A 20,038-nucleotide genomic window follows, 5' to 3' on the forward strand; every position below is an offset into this window, starting at 1 on the left:
CATAGAAAGAGGAAGTAACAAGGCGAAACATAGATGTTCCTCCTCATTACACCTCCCCTCGGAAGTCATAGCATTCTGACGTATTTTCAGGTCTACCAGTATTGGTAAATCTGGGAATGCTTCAGAAGACATCAGTGGATGAGTTACTATAGATTAATCAAGCCACTGAGCGACACAAGGTGGCCTTGATTGGCTTGATAAATCATACTTAAAGGTCCTGTCGTTTTTGTACCCCGTTGCATGATGCAAAAGTGACACAACCTAAGCCACTAAGATGTCAAAATATACACAACTGGTGCACAAGTGCAAGATTTGCAAAACTGGAAGGAAATATGAAGAGTATGATAATCGAATGAGCACAGCCAACTTGAGGTTTGTAGGGAACCATGTGCACCAAAATCAGTGCCTGAGATGACTTAGAATCTAATTCAGAACGTGTTAGTTGGAATTATAGAAGGCCTCACTACACATGAAGATCATCGAGTGCCCTTTACACTGCCTAAACCTGGAGTGGTCCATGTTAACTTTGGAGCCTTTTGAATAAAGTTAAAAATATTGGCCAACGGACTCCAAGAAAAATATTTCAAAATCAAAAAAGAATATGAGCTGTCAATTTCCGTGATATGTTGTTGAAGATTTTAAAGGGCTTATAGAAGTTGAAACAATTAATCCAAGAGTTTAAAGCTATTGGTGTGCAAGTGATGATAATACAGACAGCAAAAATAAGTGTTGCCACAAGAAAACTTTCAGATTCTTACCGAGAAGGAACACCACAAATATCACTTACAGAACTAATGAATGAAATAGAACTATGAAGAGAAATACAATATAATTTCTGCCAAAAGGGTACAGAAGGAGACAATATTGTGATAGGGGATTCTAGTCAGGCTTCCTCCAGTGCAATACAAGAGCACCACCTGTCAACATGGGATGGGATCTACCGAAGGGTAGGCAAAAATTACCTAGAAATAAGAGGGAGGGAGGGTGAGCTGTGGGGAGGGAAGGAAAATTGTGAAAAAAAGAAAATGTGACCTTCACTGACTTAACAGAATATAAAAGCCAGCTCAAATTCCAAGTAATAAATGCTTACAGATGAGTTAAAGAGTATGTCTCTAACTTTTAATGGACTCAATAACCATAGAAAGAAAAAGGCATAATCACATGGACCCACAAATTCAATCCTACAATTATTTAATAACAAGAAACATATTAAAATACATCTAGAATCTAAATATAAATGGCCTGGAAACAATCTAGCGCATTACTCTTCTGGTTCGGACGCTTCTGGAGGGGTCTGCATTCCTGTAGCCTCAACCTTTTTTGGCCAAGTATACATAAAAGCATGATATCAGGTCGGGCGCTCAAACTCCCTTGTAAGTCCTTTAAATTAATTTCATACTATGGGCCTGTAGAGGATGATCCTATGTCTTCATTGACTATGGCACATGCTGGCTGCCTTTTCCCAGCCCTATATCATTGGTGGGGATATTATCTCCAGTCCGTTGATTTAGACACTACCAGACGTGACATGTCCCTGTGGAAACTTAAGACCTCAAAAGCAATTAACAAAATGAGGAAAAAAAAGGGTTTGTTGGTCCATGACAAGCGGAAAACTGTAACACTAGACAACAGTCCTACTTTAGTAAGAATTACCTGCCAGCCTCCAGGATAGATTACTTCCTGGCTTCATCTTCACTAAAACCAGTAGAAGTGAGCTACATATTTAATTGTCTCTTAGACCACTCAGCGGTTATCCTTACTATCGCTCTTAAACAACCAACTAACAATTCAAACAGATGGTTCATGGACAAAAAAAATTCACAAAAATTGTGATGATCAATTAAATAAAAAATAGAGTAAGGGAATATTTTTAGCAGAATACACAATGTCACAAGAAGCCACCGGGAAGGCTTTTAAAGCCACCATAAGAGGTTACCACACTGCAAATCCAGAAACCAAATAAATTAAAATGCCAGGCTCTCTATACTAGATCAAAGAAGACAGAGACATTATTAAAATTACAACACACAATATTACATTCCCTTGATGGCAAAAAGCTAAAAATTAGCACTATTAGTATTTAGTTAAAAAAATAAATAGTTAATGCAGCTACAGTGAGGCAAACATTATAGAGGAAAGGGGAAGTATCAGGTGAAACTTTGGGTTTGAGTACAAAAACATCTACTCTTAGAAAAACTATTATAATGATAAAAGACCCTAAGCATAGGACAATATACCTAAAAAATGTGGAATTTCCAACTGTTACTAATGAAGAATTCAAAGTATTAATAGTGACAATTATACTGTAGGAAGGAGAGACCACCTTAAATAATATTCAAAATATCAAAACACCAAGAAAAAGTAGCTATCCAACTGATTTAAAAAAAATGTTATTCAAGAACTGAAAAAAACACTCATTCAACTATTCAAGTATATTTTGGCAAAAGAGAAAATTCCTAACTTATTTCATAAAGGCATATTGATTCACTTTCTGAGACAAGGAAAGGGCTTTCTAGCTCCCAATGTGTACTGACTCATTACATTATTGAACAGTGAGTACCGAATATTTACCAAAATCTTAAAACAACAAATAATTGCCTATACCCCAGCATTATGTCACACAGAGCAAAATGGGTTTATTTTTCCAGAAGCAATTATATTCCAACAGTCATCCCATAACTGAAGGAACTGATCACCTTTCACTGACACAAATTCCTGCAGCCATTATTTATTTGACGCAGAAAAGACCATCAATATGGTTAACTTAGAATTCTTTATTGAAGTAGTAATTTGAAGTATAAAAAATGTGACGAATGGAATGCTTGAATCAATGTCCATCACTGGTAATTACTAGGGGCAGCATCCCAGTCCATAGTTATTTTGCACACCATTCCCGCTCAGTTTTGACCCAGCCATGTGCAAATCAGTCTTGACCCTTCTCCAATAGGAACACTCCAGACCGAGCTGCCAGGCCCTGAAACAGAACTCAAGCAACCCAAGACTGGGTTTGCCTGCATTAGGGCTCATTAGTCGGGCATTCCAGTGGCACAGTGTGCATTGGACCCACGTCTGGACATACAGGTCCAATTTAGAGCAATGTACTGAAATATACAAAAATGATGGATGAATGCTTAAATCGATATCAGCCACTGGTCTGGCCTGGCAGTTCAGGATGGACCATTCCCAGGGTCAAGACTAATTTGCATATGATTGGGGCAAAACTAAGGTGGCATGGTAGGCAAATAACGAGGCAATGGGAAGCGGCCAAGCAATTGCCAGTGGCTGAGATTAATTCAAGAATTTCATCCTCCACATTGTTTTTGATGCCAGAAGTAGTAAATAGAAGAGGATTCTCCTCCCTGTAGGCAGACTAATTGAGTCACTCTACAAAAATTTCTTTGTACGCTTAATGTTTAATAATAAATTGGTAAATAATTTTTCCATCACTAGAGGCACACGACAAGGCTGTTTGATTGCACCTTTTCTATTTCCAATGTTCATTGAACCTCTGGTCATTGCACTTAGAAAAAAAACAATCTACCCCTACACACCCTGGGTCAAATTATACTCAAATGACTTGTGGCTGATGATACAAGTCCAATGCAATAATATAGATCTAACATTATATATAATATCTGCATTCACTGAGTATATTCAAAAAAATTAAAAAGATATCTAGGTTTATGAATTTCTGAAAATTACCAGGAAATGTATGATTGAACTGAACTTCAGCCCTTGAGGGGCTATTAGACAGATGAAATGTACTTCCAATTACTTTAGCAGGAGGCGTATTACAGCTAAAATGAAAAGAGGGGAGGGGTGTGGCCAAGCAGGATGGCCAAACGGACGTGACCCTTCCAGCTCCGTCGCCAGCCCGCTGGTAATTACAGTATCCTGAGCAGCTACAACACTGATAAGCGCAAAATTCGATGCTGGACTGCCCGGTGAATGAGAAGGCTTAACGGCGGACTTCCAAAGACCGCGCGTTGTGGAGCAAACAGCCTGTCAGTTGCCAACACGCCGCGGCCTAAGATGGTGCCGGTCCACTGGGACCCCCGAAATTGTCTGGGAGCTCGAGAATAGTGTCGCGCAAGAGTGCTGTGGAGGCCCCGGGGTGTCGGATCTGGCCGGTAGCAGTGAGGGACGCGTATCGGTGAGCAAGCACAAAGAGAAGTGCTGCGGGAGATGCGACCACCGGAGGGCATACAGGACAAGTGGAAAAGAAGCCATGGGGGGGTGAGTAGGCTGATGTGGCTCCCCAGGTCACATCAGCATTGAACCCTCGCCAGCCAAGTCAGAGGGGGCAAGGAAAACGAACACGGGGAGTGAAAAAAGCTCTTATTTTGGCCTGCCTGACTTCAAAATGGCCACTGGGGCCCCCCACTTGGGAGATAACGCAGGAGGCACCCCCGCAGTGTGGGGGGACTGGAGAGCTTAATTGAGGCATCATGAAAGGGCTTAGGAAGAGGAGAAGATGGCCCAAGCACAGTGAGACACGGAAACACCCAGTACATGCCTGACCTTAAGATGGCGGCCTTGAGCCACCTCTGCCTCGAGGAGATCCACCATTTCAGATGATAAGAAGATTCTAGGCACACATCAGGGACACCTCTCAACTAGCACAAACGATCCCCATAGCACAAAGAGGGGACCCCTAGAGATCCGAGGGGCCCGGGTCTACCTGGTGGTGGGCAGCGGTCACATCTATGCCACCTAAAAAAGCTGTGACCAAGGTGTCAAACTACTTCACGCCAGCCGAGAAAAAACAGGTTGGTGACCTGTAGAGTGTAGAACTCAGAATGGCGCTGACCAAGGAAGATCTGCTGGCACCCCTGAAGGATTTCAAGATTGAACTGCGCAACAAGCTAAAGGGTCACCTTCAGGCATCCATGGACCAACTGAAAACGGACCTAGCAGAAAAGATGAACTCCCTTCAGCAAGACGTGGATTCGATAGGAACGTGGTTGTTGGAGACAGAGGCTCAAACCCAAGAATTGGATAAAAGTGTAACGGACACCCACGATAAGGTAATGCTTCTAGACGCACAGCTGCAACTGGCCCTAAGATCGAGGACCTGGAAAACAGGTCAAGGAGAGACAACATTTGCATCAGGGACCTTGAGGAGGGGGCGGAGGGGCCCGATCTGGAGGCATTCGTGGAGGGGCTCTTCAAGGAGATCCTTGGTCCCAACCAAATGAAGGTCAAAACGGAACGAGCACATAGGGTCGGGCCAGCAACCCCCAGGGAGAGAAGGCATACCAGGGACATCTTAGTAAAGCTCCACTCATTTAAAGTAAAGGAAACCATACTAAAAGAGGCCAGGAAAAAAGATGCAATTTCCTTCCAGGGCTCTCGCTGTACACTCTTTCAAGATGTGGCTCAGGTGACCCTACAACAAGGTCAAACCTTCAGGGCTCTCACAGAAAAGCTACAATGCAAACAGGTGAGATACCGATGGACTTATCCATTTGGATTGGCCTTTGAACATCAGAACAAATCACACCATGTCACTGAGTTCAGGGAAGGGCTAGAGATATTGGGACTACCAATACCGGAGAAGGATGCACAGAGCGCAGCGGCGAGAATGGGTGGAGAGACACGACCGAAATCGTCATCAGGGAGGGAGTTTTGCAGAGGCCGCAAACTAAGACTTGGCCCATGAGGGAGAGGTTAGATGCTACAACCACAGGTTGGTCCGAAAGTCAAGGCCCTGAGAGTAACAGGACTCTGAGGGGTGAGACAACCAGCGGCTGGTGTGAACTGTGAGGGCCACCTGAGTTGGAGATAAGATGGACATCAAATTCAACACGAACACGCAGCAGGCGCTGAATTAACACTGCTTTATCTTTAAGAACAGTGACGTAGTATGTTTTATAATGCCAGCGGGGCAAGGGGCGAAGGCCGAGGCCACAGCCGACTGCTCACAGCCTGGAATGATGTCACAGTTGGGTCCCAGGGGATCCCACATTCCAGGTGTAATCAGTTCTAAACTGTTGGTTAATGGTTTAAAGTTGGGTGGGTTTTTTGGGGGGGGTGGTGGAGAAGCGAGGGGGGGAAACTACAGGTGTGTATCCCTTGCTGCAGCATAAAAAGTGGGAAGAGAAGGGGAAGCCTCATGATCAACACATGCAGGGAGTACGGGAGATGGTGGAACGAACGGGGACACTAAGGATGGGTGCGAGGGCTAACACGAAGCTATGATTACGATTGCCTCATGGAACATAAAGGGGTTGAACTCTCCATCTAAATGACTAAAGATCTGGAAATATTTAGTGGATCACCAATTTGAGGTGGTGGCTCTTCAAGAGACTCATATTAAAAAGACGGAAGAGATGCGAATTAGGCACAAAAGTTACTCACTGATATACCGGTCATCTGCCAAAACAAAACATAATGGGGTGGCACTAATGTTCCGCAATAGCACCAAATTCTAACCAGAGGGTATAAAGAAAGACAGAGAGGGGCAAGTGGTCATGGTAAAAGGGAAACTCAGAGGGAGGAAGGCCACCTTTATCTCGAACCTAGGTCCCAAACACTGGGCAAGCAGCATTTGTACTCACTCTATTAGATATGGTGGGGACCTTCGCCGAGGGCCAGATAATATTAATGGGGTACCTCAAGTTAACCTGGCAATCAACAGATGATAGCACCCACCCCCATAGGGTGGCAGGCAGCAGTTTCCCTAACTCTTTGAAACATACATTCCATGACCTGGGACTTGAGGGCGCATGGGGAGCTCTGCCCCCCGACTACAAAAGACTACACATACTTCTCACATGCTCACCAAACCTACTCCAGTTAGACTACATTTTCCTGTCCCCAGGGTTATGGGGTGTCCTCCAGGGAGCTATGATTCTTACCTTATCCTGTCAGACCATAGCCCCGTCATGGTGTGCCTTCATTGGGATGGGGGGAACAGGGCCCTTCGAGATGGTACTTTCCAGTTTCATTGACAAAGTATAGGGTGCTCAGGGATGAGCTGAGGGTCGCCATCAAGGAATACTTTTCGATAAATGACCCCAAATAACACCTTAAAGCAGTCCTGAGGGGCAAATGCATACCAATGATGTCTGCTCTGAACAAGCAAAGGGCAAAGGAAGAGGTAGAACTAGAGGCGTCCCTCGCCCAGACAGAGACCGACTTCAAAAAGACCCCCACTCGGGTCTTGGAGCACCAATTAAGTGCTCTGAAAGGGAAGCTAGGGGTAATATATGCCAACAGAGTGGAATTCACTCTTCTGCGGCTACAGCGGAATGCATATGCCCAGGGCAACAAGGTGGGCACCCACCTGGCACAAGAACTCTGAGAAAAAGGGGAACAAGAGTATATGGGGGCATTAATAAGGGTGATGGGGAGTTGGTTCAGGATGATGAGACTAAGGCGAAGGTTTTTGGTGATTTGTACTAAGACCTATATAGAGACACTTCCCCAGACACTACAGCCCAGTCGGACTACTTGTCCCCTTTAGCACTCCCCCATATTTCGGCCACATGGAGAGACCGGCTAGATGAACCAATAACAGAGGAGGAGGTAGGCCGAGCCATTACGGACCTAAAACCCCATAAGTCACCAGGGATTGATGGACTAACCGCTCACTTTTATAAGACATATGCATCTGAACTGATCCCACACATTATGACTCTCTATACCGAGATAGCAAACGGACAGGGAGTGACTCCGTCTATGGTGGAGGCCCTGATTACGGTCATACCAAAACCAGGGAAAAATCCCCAACACTGTGCATCCTACAGACCAATAGCGCTACTTAAGATGGACGCCAAATTCTACTCTGCAATCCTGACGGCTCGCCTAGTAGATTTAATGCCTGACATTATTCACCCGTATCAATTCGGATTTATAAAAGGGAGGCAAACACATTACAAAATACGCAGGACTTTGCACTTCCTAGAAAAAGTGTCCAAGTTAAAAATACCGGTGGGATTAGTAGGGCTTGATGCAGAGAAAGCCTTTGACAGGGTCGATTGGCACTTCCTGTTTCTCATCCAGGAAAGGTTTGGATTCGGAGACAGATTTATTCAAATGATCAGAGCAAAGTATGGGAACCCATGTTCTAGAGTCCAGGTGAATGGGGTGATCTCGAACCCCTTTAAATTGGGCCGAGGCACATGCCAGGGATGCCCCCTCTCCCAGCTACTGTTTTCTCTGAGCATTGAGCCGCTGGCTGGCGGCTCAGCTCAGGTCAACGGCCGAGATCCAGGGGATAAAATTTGGGGATGACGAACATAAAGTCTCAGTGTTCGCTGACGATGTCCTCTTGAAGCTCACTTCTCCCAGATCCTCATTACGCTGAAGAAATTTGAGGTGTCAGGGTCAACTTGACCAAATCTTCCGTATTAAATCTGACTCTGCCGGACGGGGAGATGGTATTAATTCAGGGGGAGTCCTCATTCCATTGGGCCAAACATACACTTACATATTTAGGGATTCAGATCACCCCTCGCATAGAAGGTTTGTTCAGAGTGAATTTCCTGCCTTTGCTTTCCCAGGTACAGCAGGAGCTGAAAAGATGGAAGCCGCTGTTTATTTCGTGACTGGGGAGGATAAATTCTGTCAAAATGACCGTACTTCCTAAACTGCTCTACTTGTTTCAAGCATTCCCTATAGAATTGAACAAAGACTTCCTACGTGAGGTGCACACCATGAGTCTATGATATATTTGGCAGGGTGGGAGAACTTGTCTTCCCCTCCATGTACTGAGGAAACCAAGGTCTGAGGGGGGTGGCACTACTGGACTTTGGGCTTTACTATAAGGCAGCCCCATTGAGAGTGATATCAGAATGGTCCATGAGGGAGTCAGACAAGCACTGGCTCCACATGGACCAGGCGATAGTAGGTAGGACAATTTGGGATGTCCTCTGGAAGCCCAAAAAAAACAGACACTTCAATGCATACTTGAGTATCCCCACTTGAACCACACTCAGGATCTGGGATGAGGTGTATCACAGCCAGGGGTGGACCTCCTTCCCATCCCTGTACACCCCATACACTTTAATCCAGAGTTCCCACCCACGCTGGAAGCAGGCCCGTTTGATGCATTGAGGGAGGGGGGATGCTTGATGCTTTCAGACTTGTTCCATAATTTTGACATTCTTACCTTCGAAAATTGCCAGAGGGATTTTAATGTTTCACCAATAGAACACTTTTGCTACCTTCAGCTTAAACACTGGGCACTCCATCCAACAGTAAGAGAGGTAGCCACCCGGGAGGAGACCCCGATAGAATCCTTTGTGAGGAAGGCAGGCACCACAAGAGGGGTTATTTCATATTTGTATGACCTCCTGTTCTCCACAAAGATTACTCCGAGTCCGCAATACACTCACTTTTGGGAGCAGATCCTGGGTTCGAGAGGTGACGACGGGGGAATGGAAACACTTGTGGGCAGACATTGCGAAGCACAATCACTCGGTAGACCTACGGGAGGCTCACTATAAGACGCTATTTGATTGGTATCTTTGCCCCACTAAACTCAAAAAGATCTTTTCTCACACTTCGGACCTGTGCTGGAGTGGGAGTGGCCTACTGGGGGTCTTCCGGCACATTTGGTGGGACTGCCCATCCATCAGACCATTCTGGGAGGAGATTCTGGCACAAATGAAAGAGGTGACACTTTAGAATATCAAACCAGGGCTAATAAGGCAACCATGTGGGCTTGCATTGGGGTGGCCAACAAGGCCATTGCGGCAAACTGGAAGAAGAAGGAGGTGCCTGAGCTGACTCAATGGCACTCTCGACTATTGAGAATAATCATTATGGAACATCTTCAGGGATGATTATAAAAAATTTGAATATAAATGGGGTCCCATGGTGACTTACGTCACGAAGGGCCTCCCACCGGCAGTCTGTCCTCCCACACTAAGAGGCCTACATCTATTCCAATTCTAGGGCTCCCAAAGGGGACTCCTAACAGTACTCCCGGCTAGCGCTGACAAAAGGGGGATGGTTCCGGGGGCACATAGAGGGAGGCCACTCTGTGCGTAAGGGCACTGCAGCAAACAAGGTTATGTTTAGAAATAGCTTCTCCACCGATGGGCCGGTTCACACCAGACATTGCCACCCCTTACAACCGTCAATGCAAAGCTCCAGTGAACCCGACTCTTCTCTAAGCAGTGACCGCAAGCGCCGACCATCAATGCAAGATCTGCACTTTGCACTACAGCAAAAACAGCCTAGGGTGACCGCCAATGTAAAGCTCCAGTAATGACAGTCCATGACGCTCAGCCCGTTCTTCATGCTGCAGAAATGACAGTCTGAACCGCCGAGCCTGTTCTTTGTGCTACATCTATGAACATCTACTTTTTTTTGCGCTACAGCTATGAACATCTACAACACTCCTTGCTAATTGTGATCTTCTCTGATGAAAACTGTAGTCACATCCTTAATCCTGTTCAAACTCGATTATTGTAATGGACTATATCTTGGTATACCCACAAAGCAAGTACGAAGGCTTTAGATGATCCAAAATGCGGCTGCAAGAATCTTCCTGGGAATTCCCAAATTTCAGTCCGTGGGCAAACACCTCCAGAGTTTGCATTAGCTCCCAATTCAAAGTCATATCAAATTTAAAACCCTGTGCACTACATACAAGGCACTTCACGGGACCGGTCATCAGTTTCTGATGTGGTCACTTCATTGGTACTCTCCAAACAGATGCCTCAGATCTCAAGGGGCAAAAGTGATACGCCCCCAAAGAGTATTTAAATCAAACTCGGGGGGGCGGGGTAGAAGCTTTGTGGTAGGAGCTACAAGACCCTGGAACTCCCTCCCTCTTACCATCAGAAATCTTCCCTCCTTGACATTGTTTAGGAAGGCCATTAAGACCTGGCTGCTCATCGAAAAATTTTCCGACTCACCCCTTCTGGTTCTGCTAGCGCCAAGACACCATCTGGTATTCGTGCGCTGTGTAAATTTTTTAACATACCTTAAGTTTGATTGGTACTCTTGGCGCCAGACTTTGAGAAGGCATTTTTTACATCTGGACTAACCTCATCCCTGTATCCAGCACATGCTCAATCTCTGTCGGCCTAAACTTGTGACATTCCCCTGTCTAGTATGACTGGATGACTTTGAGTGGCACTTGTACTATTCAGTGCTATTCTTAAATAAAACTTTGAATTTGTATATCTCCTGTTCTACGGATTGGATTTTTGGCCTTTTGGTATCATATTATTTATTACAATTCATTCTATTTTTCAAAATTGGTTTGGGATTCTTCTTGTGTTTTGACTTTATTAGTGTATGTGTGCTGCATAGACACTTAACACATTTAGGGCCTATTATAATGGCGGGCGGATCACCACTGCCGGTATGGCAGTGGCGATCCACCCCCCATTATCCACCACCCGCATGCAATTTACCCCCCGCCTGATTATGTTGGTGGGGGGTACCGTGGCCGACGGGAAGACCGTCTGCCGCTTTTATGCCCAGTCGATGAGTTGACCAGGCGGAAAAGGTTTGAATATGGTGGCGGTGTCTGTTAGGCACTGCCACCCATATTAATATGCATGTGGGGATCAGCCTCTCTGTGGTGGCAACGAAAGGCATGCGGATTTCGCAGTTGGGGGCCCGTTGCGGGCCCCCAGGATGTTGGGGTGGGTGGGGCACATGGGCGGTACCTTTGGTACCCAATGCATTTGTATGCACAACGTGGCAGGCACCGCACGGTGCCTGTCACGTTGTGCATGCAAATGCACAGTGTGCAGCCACAGCATTGTGGTGGGCGTTGCTGTGTGCACCGCCCACCACAATGATGTGGATGGGGGATGCCACCGCCACCGTGACGGTGGCATTCTAATTGCCGGTGCGGGACCGCCACACCACTGGCAGCCGGTCCCAGCACCGCATGGGTGCGCCATACTAATAGGCCCCATAGTCTCTATGTTAAGCATGACTGATTTGTGCCAAGCAACCAGAGGGTTAAGCACATGTTAATTTAGTGACTTTTGTGGTTCAATCTGATAAGGAATATGGTTGTTTCATGAGTAAAACTTCCACCCCCCTCAGCCAATAACCCAATTTCTTACAGGTATGCTACATTCACTGCCATAATACTATATTGCAAACATCTAGTATTTCAGATAAATCATTAGTATTTTTGGGATGTTCTAGGAAGCTAGACATCATTATGAAAAACCTGAGGAAATTGCTGTTTATTGCAATATTGCTTGCTCGTCCCATCATAACCAAACACTGGAAAGCAAGTGAACCTCCAAAATTTGATATGTGGATAAATACGATGAAAGACAAGTGTTTAAATATATAAATTATCAAGTACTGTAAATCATGAAATGTATGTAAAATGTAAAAGAATGTATATTTTGCTCACTAGATGAAAGCCAATTAAAAAACCAGATCGAAATTAGATGGAATTCGTTAATGTTGCCATATTTCTTAATTGCTTCTGCATTTTCAACTTTTAGTTTGCCTCCTATGGTGGAACACATTATTCCAATTTCCTTGCTTCTTTATTCTTCTTTATTTCCTCATTTCTATTTTGCCATTCTCCTTTTGCCTCACCGTACTTATTTCTGTTTTAAGTTAATATTTAAATGAATTAGTTGTTCTTTTAATTTTGTATAATAATATCAAATTGATCGAATGCAAATAAAAACTGCAACTGACTCCTCCTAAGCAAATTACATTCGTGGGTGATGCCTACCTAAACATGTTTCGGAAATTAGAACGTTATATTGTAAATGAGAATCTTCAACTGTATACAGTCAGTGGATGATTTTCCATAAAGGTTTAGAATAAAGTTCAATTATTCTTTTACCCATCCCTTCCTTTCTGTTCAGTGAATTCCTTAGTATCTTTAGTGGTCTCCATTCTCCATCCTTCCGTATTCCCCTAATTCGATTTCCATACTCCTACTCATAATGGCTCATTTGTGTTAACATATTTAACTTTTCAGTCCCCCCCATGTTTTATCACCCTGTTTTTCCTGTCACCATTCAAAATATAACCTTGTCTCCTAGTTTTTATGACAAAATAAAATCTGTTCAACAAGACTTTGTACGAAAAAGAGATTCAGATCTTGATATGCTCAGAAATGTAATACATTTCTCATATAGTTGTTCACAACTCGTTGCACAAAGTCATGCCATGCCCAGCACACACATATCAAATAGCCTATGCAACTAGCTATTCGGACGTGTTCAATATATAATTTGGGGGCATATCAGCAAGGCTAGGCGATAGAATTATCGCCGCTTTTGCGTCAGTTTTCGGCCGAAAAGTGGCAACAATTTATCGCCTAATTAGCAAGCTCACGCTAACGCGTGAAAACTTGCGTTAGCGTAGGAATTCCTAATGCCCAGCTTTGCATCTCTAATGAGATGCAAAGTGGGCGTTCCTGACCTGACATGACAGGAGAAATGTCGCTAGGCGACATTTCTCCCATCATCAAGCCCCACGCTATGAAGCATAGCGGCAGGAAAAGTAGCGATAACCCCTGTTATCGCTACTTTCCTTACGCCTGCTTCAGGACTGACTTAGCCATGATATCCTATGGAATCTCACGTTAGGCAGTTAGCGTGAGGATTTTTATCACTTTTGAGATAAGCGTTGCTAATAGCACGCTATCTCAGCGATAAAAATCCACGCTAGCTGGCGATAATTATCCTAGCGGTAAGTGCGCTTAGCGATAATTATCGCCGGTTGTTGCTGATATGCCCCATAGTGTGGGGAATAACATCAAACCTTCCAATAAGAGGACGATTGTGACTCTACATCTAAGTTACAAGTACAATTTGAAGGCAACCAACAAGTAGAGAAAGCAGGATGATATCATTAGATTAGCTTAGAGCAGCGGTCTTAACCTTTTGTCTTCTGTGAACCCCCTGTGAATCAAATTGGCAGAAGACCCCAGCCTAAGCAGTTCTACAATCGGAACCTCAAAAATTCCCACAAAACTATAAAGTATAAAAACAATTACACATCGTACAAAAGCAAATATTGGAATCTGTTCTCACATTCAGAAACAATAAATATACAAACATTGAAATGTTAATGGGAAAGTTGGAGTCTTTCAAAATGTAGCTTTATTTCTAAAACTTAAAGTTATATACTAGACTTTAACATATCGGTTTGTCAGTTTTACTCCTAAAGCACCTTCTCTTTTTGCCCGCACAAACTAAAGCTTTAATCGAGATGACCATTCGTCCATACTACTGTTTGTTATAGCTCAAGCTAAAGATGCCATCTTAAATCTTAGCCTCTAAGCTCAAATTCCTTCCACTTCATAAAGCAATTTCAAATTTACAATTTTGCTTCTTATACGTACATACTTTATTAATCTCCTTTTCTAAACAGCTGCAAACCCTGAATAGACATCTGTGGACCACAAAGTAATAACTACTACTTTAGAGGATTAAAGGAGTCTGATATAAAGATATTAAAAATTGCTTCTTGAATATGTGGATCATAGGGACGGAAGGAAGGAAGCGCACAAGCAAGAAAGAGCCCAACGAAGTGCCTCGGAGAGGAAAGCACACAGATGAGAGAGAACAGCATGCAGCATGGAGTAGAGAAGAACATGAGGGAGACAACTGGAAAACACATACAGGCGCATGAGTTTTTAAGCACAAATGCTACAAAAAGGAGTACCCTAAACTGATCAGTGAAAGTACACAAGTATGCTCCAGGGATGGGACAAATGCAAGAGTAGCAAGTCATGCCATCAAATAAGACATAGGCATATGAGGGTGATGATTAAGCCAGCCTATGTTAAGCAATAGGCGGGCTTTAAACCCACTTTAAATTCTTGATAAGCTTACTGTGCTATCAGGATTATCCTGACGCAGCATTGGTGCCATTGGAACTGTAACTATGGTTGTGAAGTCTTAGAATTGTGGGGTAATAACATATGAAGAAATACATGGTGAGGAGTAGACATTATTGTTTGCACTCCTGCAATAAACATCAGTAATTTACTATGGACCCCTGCTATTGGTGAAGGTACACTACAGTATTGGCGACGAGTTATGCACGGTGCAACTGCTGAACACTTGTGGAGGTTCAGGCTTAGCAACACAAGAGGAACTTGTGCAGACAGGTACTCTGCTGATTGTGCTTGTGTCCTGGCATGGTCAATGTGCTGGTTAGATGCACCAGAAGAGCAGGTGGCGACAGTCGGCTGTGGTAATATAATCATTTGTTTGGTGGCATAAATTCAGAGAGGTTATGCGCGAGGGTGCGCTCAAGCTTATTTACGAGCTGGACTAACGAGCTCATCAACCAGTGGTGCTGATCCTTCACACGTCAAAGGAGGATGCTGGTATTGTGACCATGTTGGGTCAGTGGGAACGTCATCTGCCTGAAGTAGACTGCTGACCTGTCGCAGCCATTTTGGGTGTGGCACTGCATTGTGGAGCATCTGGACGTTTTGTTATATGCCTTGCACTCCAGTATTGTGGTAATGCACACACCTCAAACAGTTCAAGTGACGTTCTCGTGGTTTCAGTATCATTGGCATAATTGTGTTGAAGGCAGCATTTATAGACATAAATCACGCATCGCACACTCCAGTATTTGCGGTAATAGCACAACTCAAATAAATCAAGTGGGTAAATAACGGAAGGTAGCCAACCAACTGAATCGTGCACTTCGACAGTCAACAGTAATGCACGCACCTTAATTAAGCCACCTAGTGCACAATAGTTTTGCAGTGAGGAGCACACCCTTAGAGTGTGTTATTTCATTTTTTTGGTGCACACCTTGTACTTTATTTTATTTCCCTACAATATTCTATGGTGATGCACACACCTTCGTGGCTGTAGCAAACTACAATAGCCAGCTGTTCAGCAAGCACTGTATTATTTATTTACAATATATTATATTGTTATTGTGATAGTAGTCATTGGTGTACTGTATGCTGAGGATAATTGTCCTGTTGTCACACACACACACACACACACGCACACACACACACACACACACCTGCAGAAACAGCCCTGAGTCAGGGCCAACATCAGCAGTAGATCAATCTCATTGCTTCCAGGTTATCATAAATACAGTCAAGCTAGCGAGATGGCAGCTGGCAACCTTATGTTTGTTATAGAGCGCCTGCTCTCAATTACATCGACACTGACTTTGCATCCCTCACCTTTGTTATTTTGATTTGTCTCCTCGGTTTGCAAATCCCTCTACTTTCCTCCATTGCAGATGTGCAAACAAAAGACTTCCTCACTTGTTTCCTTACCTATAATGTTTCTGAATTTGAAGATCGTTTGAAAGTTGTCTGACAGCATCTACAGTGCGGATTTCTTCGGAGTGCAAGGGTATTTACTAGTGCCTGCAGGGGCTCCACATAATGTACTCTTTTGAAGGATCCAGAGAGCCACTTAACGCACTAGCACATATTTTGTGTCCTGGGATAGTTCATTTGTTAAAGGTGTTATGGTACTCGTTCCCTAAAGGAACACCTCAGACCTAGACCTTAACCAGACACTGCCATCATCTGTACAAAAGCTGAGCAACTCCTCCTATGATGGAAGACCGCAGCTGTCGTCTGTCTTCTGTTCCTTCCCTCACCCTGAACGCCTATATCCCCAAGCAGGGCTCGCTCTTAGAGTTGCATACAATCATTTAACTTTGTGGATGACTGTTCAAGGAGATTGTGGGATTAAACTTTGAATATATTGTACCCCCTTCCCTCCTGGGGAGGGGTAATCCTAACAGTTTGTCCGTTCTACCCTCTCTCGTATGTATGAATGGTAATCCATTAAAACCTATGGCACAAGCTATTGCTAAGTCTGAAAATGTTTTGAAAGTGACTCGTCACGAGCACATATTTCTGTCAAATAATATTAATCAACTTTTGCCCATGGACCACTATTGAATCAACAGAAAGCACTTTCTCGGTACACGAAGACCGGAGAGTGAAAGGGAAGCTCTGATAACAAATATATATAACAGTCTCATTTGGGGCCACAAGTACATTTTTTGTGTGATCTTCATATTTTTCAAGCATTTTTGCCCCAATGTAAATTGCATTTTTTGATTTAACAGCATTTACTGGCCAACGTAAGTCCACTTTTATATTATTGTACTTAACCAAAGAAGCACTGGCTTTTGCCACCCTTTTAGCTAATGGAAAAATTATTTTGGTAAGAAGGTACCCAGATTTTATCAAGCAGTTTTCAAGTAGTTACGGGAAAAACTAACTATTAAATCCACTTTCGTGGGACTGCTTCCTTAAAACAAGGTTTTAGAGATAGTGTACATTTTTGAGCCATGTTATCAAATAGGAGCTGAAGAGGGTTGTACTGATGAAGCAGCAGCTGCTGCCTGTTATAATGGTTTGAGAAAGGAATTAAAGGAAGCGTTACCCATAGTAGTTAACTGGTCCAGCACTACTGAAGCCCTGGTAAACCTACCTCTCCAAGCACAACAAATTAATCACAGGATTGAACACAGTAGTTAGATTTCTCTCCCCTAGTTAAGGAAGTGGGAGATAAACAGGTCTGTGTGGAACAACCCATGTAGATTAGGAATTTAAGGCAACCTCTGTCCAAAGATGAGAAAGGTTGACCCAACAAATAGGGATTCAGTCTCTACTGTGATCACTATGTTGACACATGCTTTCAGCTACAAGAAAGCTACCAGATCCTATTAAAGAACTAAATGAGAAACCTTTGACGTCTGCTGACATCTCACTAACCATGTTGCTAGTGTTGATAGTGAAAACTTCTGACCATTATGAATCAATTATATTTAATATGATAAATACTCCATTGTTTTTTGCTGTCCTAAAAACCACTAGGATGAGATTACACAAACCAAATGTTGAATGAAAAAAATAGTTATCATGCTTGTCGCCTCCTTTTGCAGAGAAAAGTGCTTCTCTCATTCAGGATTATCTAAATGATAGATTTTGATATGCTGAGCTCTTCAACAATAATAAATATATGAAGTTGAGCTTCCAGAGATTTATCAGGAATTCAGAGATGTATTCAGAAAAACTGGAGCAGATGCTCTCCCTTCCCTTAGAGAATATAAGTGAGGATGTGGGTCTACTATATGATAGAGCTGGGGGAGTATCATGGAGTACCCTCACAAACACTGTCCTGGGTCCAGTCAGTCTAGCTTACTTAACCTTAGCTCAACCCTGGGTAGCTGTGGCTGTGAACAGTAAGGCTTAGCAAAGGAACTTACTTAGTGCAAAGCATTTAACAGCAACAAGCAATGAAATAAAGTCATACACCAATAAACAAACTCAAAAATAATTTATAAAAATAGAGCATATGTTTATGAATTGTTAGAGACCATGATCATCAAAACTCACCACCAGAAGGCTCCGGAGATACAGATATCAGAAGATTTTATCACTTTTTAATGCAACCACAAACAAGCACTGGTTAACAAAAAGTTTGTAAACTTTTCAAAAGTTTGGAAGAGTTAGTGCGGGTACTCCGGCTTGGGTTAGGCAACCGAATCCAGAAGGGAAACGGTCTAGTGGGCCAGAGAGGATACTTTGAATAATTACCTGCCCGTCAGAGTGTTTTTAAGGCAAGTTCCACACTTTACAGGAGGACCACCATAGACATCAATTGAATGGTTCTGACTCTGAGAATACAGGCAAAAGATGTTCAAAGGATGCAGCGGTTGTGTTGCAGTAGAAGGGCATGTCTTTGTGGTGGTCCCTCGGCACATGGGTGATGAGGAGCGATTTTGGCCATGGAGATCGGGGTCCCTTGAAGTCCTCTACGTTGCAGTAGCAGGCCAGTCGATGCTGCGCTACTGGTCTCCTTGCACAGCGGTTTGGGCAAAATCCTTAGGTAGGGGCTAATGTTGCTTGAGTACAAAGAATCTGGCCTTTGATGGCACTCCCGGGTCCTGCAGACATGTGTGCAACTTTTGACTATCTTAGATTTGTGCTTTTGTGTGTCCAAGCGGTTAAACTTCTGCAGTGGCTTCCAACTTGTCAGTTTGGGCTTCTTCAGCTCGTATGTATCCAGAGCTGGTTTCAGGGGATCTGACGACTGCCCTTGGAGTCACTGTTGTAGGTTGGGGCTGAGAATAAACTTTTCCCCAAGCCAGGAACTGCAGACACCATCCAAACTTCACTAGCCCATAGCGCAGTGTGTGCAGTCCTTCCGATGTTCCTTTGTGCACTTTCAAGGACAGCAGGGCAGTCCTTCTTTGGTCCTCTCTCTGATTCCAGCGTTGTCTGAGGGGCAGGATGCCAGGGGTGCCACATTTATCCAGGAAGGAGCTCTGAGGGGACCACATGGTCGTTAGCCAATGGGCTACTGGGTCCCCTCCTGCCTAGTGATGTGTTTCCTGCAATGTGTGGCACCTAGCTATCACAGAGTGTCCCATTCTTGCCCCTTTCAAAATGAGAATATCCTTCCTTGGTCAGCAGGGGCATGTTAGCCCACCCTAGATGTGTACATACTAGTGGGCTACACTCCCATGGGAAAACCGGTTTGGGAATAGGTTTTCCCTCTCCGGCTCCTAATTATCTGCAGGAACAAAAGGCATCCTGCTCAGGAGTGTTGTTGCAGTTGTCCCTTCAATGGTGGCTTCCCCATCGTCTTTTGGGCTAACGCCGTGAGTGTCCATTCTGAGAGAGGAGATAGCACCTCGCTCTGGGGCAACTGCCTTTGTTCCTGGGTTGGGGAATCGTTCACACGTCTCCCCAGGTGGGCAGAAAACTGTATGTGTTCCGGGGCCTTTGTGAGCTCACTGTACTAGCTGGAGTGCAGAGTGGCAACTTTCTAAAAGTTGCTTTCTTTAATAGTTAGGGAATGCTGCAATTAATTCGATACCTTTCTTGACCCACTTGGGTAGTCCCATTCAGAGGTTGGCCAGGCTGGAATGCCATTTGGTAACCCTGTGTTAGCCAATGGGGCTTCTAACCTTTCCACAGCAAAAATGACAATTTGGAAGTGTTGCTGTTAAGACATAGGAGAAAGATATGTCCTACTTAATTATATATAGCTCGTTGCCATAGGGCTCTATAGGACTTCCTGGAGGGACACTTAGATATAATATTAAGCAAAGTGGGGCCTTTCCATTA

This window comes from Triturus cristatus, chromosome 6 (assembly GCF_964204655.1).
Source record: "Triturus cristatus chromosome 6, aTriCri1.1, whole genome shotgun sequence".
Lineage (NCBI taxonomy): Eukaryota > Metazoa > Chordata > Amphibia > Caudata > Salamandridae > Triturus > Triturus cristatus.